This window comes from Thalassophryne amazonica, chromosome 15 (genome assembly GCF_902500255.1).
Source record: "Thalassophryne amazonica chromosome 15, fThaAma1.1, whole genome shotgun sequence".
In the NCBI taxonomy this organism is placed as follows: Eukaryota; Metazoa; Chordata; class Actinopteri; order Batrachoidiformes; family Batrachoididae; genus Thalassophryne; species Thalassophryne amazonica.
The window spans coordinates 23,039,890-23,045,452 of NC_047117.1; positions in this window are offsets into that span (position 1 = coordinate 23,039,890).

Consider the following 5,563-nt stretch of genomic DNA (forward strand, 5'->3'; position numbering starts at 1 on the left):
GAAATGAAAATGAATGAATTTAAATGAATTAAATTAATTTAAATGAATAAATGAACTGCATTTATATAGCGCTTTTCCATCTGCACCAGACGCTCAAAGCGCTTTACAATAATGCCTCACATTCACCCCGATGTCAGGGTGCTGCCATACAAGGCACCCACCACACACCGGGAGCAACTAGGGGATTAAGTACCCTGCACAAGGGCCCCTAGTGACCCTCCAGTCAGGCTGAGACTTGAAACGAGGATCCTCTGGTCTCAAGCCCAACGCTCAACCACTAGACCATCCCCCCCAAAATCATTATACTTATTATGAAACATTTAAATGTGTGAACACATAACATTCATTGATAGCAGGACTAAAGCAGGTTCTCTGACCCGGGTCCTGGACTGTCCTGCCTGGTTTCCGTGTCCACCTGCTCGACTCACACCTGATTGTTTCTTAGCTCTATTCCAACTACTCATGGCACAAGACTGGTAAGAACAAACAAAAAAACCTCAAGCTTATTTGGTCACAATAAATACACATTAATTGACCTGTGACACATTAAGTTGTATTTTTTTTAGGGCAATTCACCAATTTAAAAGATTTTTAGTGAATGACATGTCTACTAAAGTTTAATACGGGCTTTACAACCAGTCACAGCTCTGCCCTCCTGCTCCGTGTAAGATGTAATCTGGAGTTGCAGTGACGTGTAGAACAGGAGCATTAAAGCAAAGAGCCTGGAAATATGTTGATGCTATTACTCAGGATACATAATTAGGTCAGAGTCACCTAAATGGATCCAGCTACTGATCCCGAATGACTCAATCATTGTGAGCGTGTGCGTCTACGTGCGAGTGTGCATGTATAGCTGTCTGAGGATGTGGGGGGGTGAGTAAGAGCTTAGTACAGTCACAGGTCTTCCTGTTAGTGCTGAGCAAAGTCCATATTTGTGTGTGTGTGTGTAGTTGTGTTAACTGGTGTGGTACTGCAGTGTTTATGCACACATGAAAGCTGCACATTCAACAATGCAGGAGCAAACAACAGCGGTCACGTGGTCAAAATACTACAGCGCAGGATAATAACCAAAAATATGAAAGCTGAGATGAGTTGGGTAATGAAAGTTGGTCACATTTTGGTGATGTTACAAATCATGCTCAAAATGTTTTCGTTACTCCTTTGACAGACGTTTGCCTCTCTAAAACTTTTATGATCCAGAAGATTCTGTGTTTGTAGTGGGTGTGATGTTTCAAGTCATCATAACATTAAACACTAGAGCGCCGCACTCGTAGAGCGCAAAACTACGTCAACACTAGTTTCCAATTCCACAAATTTTTACCTTGGAAAAAATTTTCAACATCAAAGTCCTGTTAGAAGTGGCTTTTCATAAGCTAAAATAGATGTGAGCAAATGTCAGAAGTATATATTTAGTTCATGCCCTTTTTGTGGTGTTGTCAGGGGTTTTTTTTTCCAGCTTTTTCACTTTCTGAATTCTTTTTCAGATAATTTTCACAGAACATTGGTTATCTTTGTTATACACAATTTGCTCATTGCTTTTTGACTCTTGGCTTTTGACTGATGACTGGAAGACAGACAAACAGGTATAAAATTGTAACCTCCAATTTTGGTGATATAGGTAAATCTATAAGAGAAAAATGAGAGTGATTGAGGCACTTTTGATTGCACTATAATGCAAAATGTACACCAAATGGACTTTTCAATATTAAATTCAAATGCCCACAAAATCCACCATCCAGATCAGAACTACTCATGAGTGCGTAACTACGTACTCTGCAAAAGCTGTTATCTAAGAAAGTAAAAAAAGACTTCTTTAAAGAAAATTTGACTTCATTTTTGTCTAAATAGAAAAATAATCTTGTCAAGCATTTTTTTTTTTACATAAGAAAAAAATGTCTTATTTTGGGAAAATGCATCTCAGTTTTTCTTAATATGTTTTTCCAGCTCCTATCAAGCTGTATTTAACCAGTAACAAGGAAAGGCAATGGATTTCAAATCATTCAATCAAAGGAACAAGATTGTTTCCTTATTTTAAGACAGAGGCTAATTTTAAAATGAGAATTCTGTTTAGTTTTAAGGCACATTTTGAATATTCAGTGCCTAGACATTTTGCTAGTTTTGAGAATTCTACCCAAGTAAATTTTTCTTACCCCATTGGCAGATTTTTTTTTATTTTTTTTTTGCTTATTACAAGACAATTTGGCTAGATTTCAGATTATTTGTCTTATTTTGAGAGGGACAGGTTTTGCAGTGCAGCAGATGTTATACTAGCAGGGGCTGCAAAACAGACCACAACACAGTCACAGAGACCAAAGCTCACAACGGCCTGCTTATGCACATCACTTTTCTTTTTCTTTGGTAACTATAACTCAATTTCAATTTACAACGCGGTACACAAATACTTTATTGAGTGTTGCTGTGATTATTGGATCAGTCGACCTTTGATACTGTGTATAGTTCAGTGTTGTGAGCTTGTTGTGTTTTGGCTAGTGATGGAAAACAGTGTCTCCTGGGATGAGAGTGCTTGGTGTGTGATGATGTGTGTCAGCATAAACTTTCATCTTAACTTTGGCCTCATGATCTTTTGCTTGGAATCTGTTATCTGAACTGTTTGGAATGGGAGTGACTGTGGGACTCTGTGGGTGTTCCAATGGAGCAGCAGCTCCTCTGGTGGCTCATCTCAGAGTATGTGAACATTGAATCATATAGTAAAAAGCAGAAATACTCTGCACTCAGTTTCAGAACAGGTTTTTGGTGGTCTGCGGTGTAACAGGTTTGTGCTCTGTCACAAGCGCAATGCACAAACACTGCATCTGACCTTGTACTGAGACCAACACACCCATTGACTCACAGACAAGTGCAAGCTACTTAAAACAAGGTGGAACCACACCTGGCACACACATGGATGTGGGTTCTCCAGTTTTCCAGGTGAGGTCAACCTTGATCTGTCAATGAAGGTCGACCCCAAAATTACCCACAAAAAATTTATTTCATCAAAGGTTAAGAAATTTGGGTGAAGGTCAAGGTCATTGGGGTCAAATGTCATGTTGCTATAGCCCGTGGGTGCTATTACTAGTCATGGAAAAGTTTTGTTCATGCATGGCATGTTTATTTTGTGTATTTTCAGATTGTGCACTATGAACGAGTAGCATCAGTCTGCAGCTAAATCTGCCCATCCATCCACTGGTCAGCTACCTTAATTAATTTTAGATTTAACAAATGGTCAATGGGGCCAAAACAATTTGACAGAGTACACTCAATCACTCTGTGCAACTGTCACGGTGCCAAAGAGCTTTGCAACACACCGTTTGGCCACAGGCCCTAAAAATCAGCTGACACATCTGTGACATTAGGAGTGAAAAATTAAATACTGAATCCCAAATGTAGACGTCTTCTGCCATCAGCCTGACATCGGGGTGAATGTGAGGCATTGATGCATAAAGCGCTTTGAGTGTCTGATGCAGATGGAAAAGTGCAATATAAATGCAGTCCACTTATCAAACAGCTTCATCCAGATGATGCTGGAGAGTGAAGCGAGTGCAATGATGCTTCAACTGCCAAAGAACTCACTTTAGTTTCATAGCCTTTAATCAAATTGCCAAAAATATGATATGAATCACTCTTCTGATTACAAAAACACTAAAGTCAGCAATCTCATCACCTACAGCAGACTGTGCAGTGCTGGCACACGCTGAAAGATGATTTAGATTAACTGTGGCAACACTTTGGTAGAAAAACTATGCACTTTATTTTTGATCATTTCTTTCAAACATGACATTTTGATGTTTCACAGGTCTCAGAATAACAGAAGATGCTCAGTCTTGATAAACGAACAGGATAACGAACCTCTGAGGGTAGTTTACCACAAATAAGTCAACCATCAGTTTTAATGAAGTAAAAAAAACTTGGATAATTTGTCTTGAATTATCAGGTTTGAGTATAATAACACTGCCATTTCATGTTTCCTGAGTTTTGCATGCCATCTTGGATTTGTTCATCGGCTATGAACATTTCTGTGCACTAACCTATTGCTTTGTACTTATTAACACATAAAAAGTAGTACATACGAAACACAAGGGTGCAATTTAGTACTAGAAATTGGGGGGGGACAAAGTGCGAAGCCTGCAGGGCCGAAGCCCATAGGCCGGGGGTGTGGGGGCCGCTTTAGGCCCCCAGAAGCCAATGGTTTCTAGATAAGCTCAGATGCATTCTGAGCATCCAGTAATTTTAATGTTTTGAGAAGACCATAAAGTGGACACCATTTGACTTATGCACTGATTTTATTAACATCCTGGTGTAAATAAGGTATCACCACATGTGTAGAACTCAAAAAGAATGATAGGTTGAGTTTTCATTAAAAAACAACTGCAATGTGGTAAAATATATTCATAAATATGAAAGAAGAGGCTCTTAAAAATGATTAACTATCGCATACTGTATTTTTTTTTCCTCAACATTTGTTTTTGCATAAGTATGAAAAAACAACAGATCATAAGTTTAGGATAAATTACTTATCATGAATTTAATTTTCGAAGTGGCACTAATGACAACACTCATACTGAACATAATTTTGCTTGTATAGACTGATTTTGGAGGTCAAGCAATAATTGCAGATGGGCTTCCTGAGTTCCCAGATAGCTTTTCTGATTTCCTTTTCTAACTTTCAGAATTGAGTAAATTAGCATATGGTCCATTGATACTTATGTGTAGACACTAGTCCCTAGAGGCAAATATTTTTGGTTTCAAATCTGGGCAAATGCAGTCCCAGAAAATTCAGAATGTGACAAACAATAAACAGGTGTTGTAAACAAGTCAATGCTGCTAAAAATACAAACTTGCAGAAACAAAGATACTATTCTGACATGGTTTGCACATAAGACTGGCATGGTTTGCACATACAGTAAGACTGGCATAGCATGTTTCAAGTACACACATATATGTCAGAAGGTAGGGGGGACATACCATATTCTGTCCCCCCTATCCCCCACCAAATTGCGCCCATGACGAAACAGCAACAACTCATAAATCGGACCCTCTCATCAAAAGTTTCTGCTGCTTTTGTGATGTAAACAACAAGCACGTTGTTTTGTTTCCACTGCGGAATGTCGTTTCATCTCCGCTTCAAGATGGCAGCCAAGCTACTTGTGACTAATTGCTTCAGGGAATGATGATGTCCGCTCTTGTGTTTATTCATCTCTATGGTTGACAACTCATGGCGTCTTCTTCTGGTTTTCTTCTTTGTTGCCTTTTCTGATACTGGATGTGGCACTGCTCCAGTGGTGAACCATAAAACCAGCTGAGACACAATCAACTGGCAAGATGGTGACAATTTGCAAAAGTACAGAGGTACAAAGAGAGAGGTGATGGTCTAGTGGTTAAGGCGTTGGGCTTGAGACCAGAAGATCCTCGGTTTAAATCCCAGCCTGACTGGAAAATCACTAAGGACCCTTGGGCAAGGTCTTTATTCCCCTATTGCTCCCGGTGTGTAGTGAGCGCCTTGTATGGCAGCACCCTGACACTGGGGTGAATGTAAGGCATTATTTGTAAAGCACTTTGAGCGTCT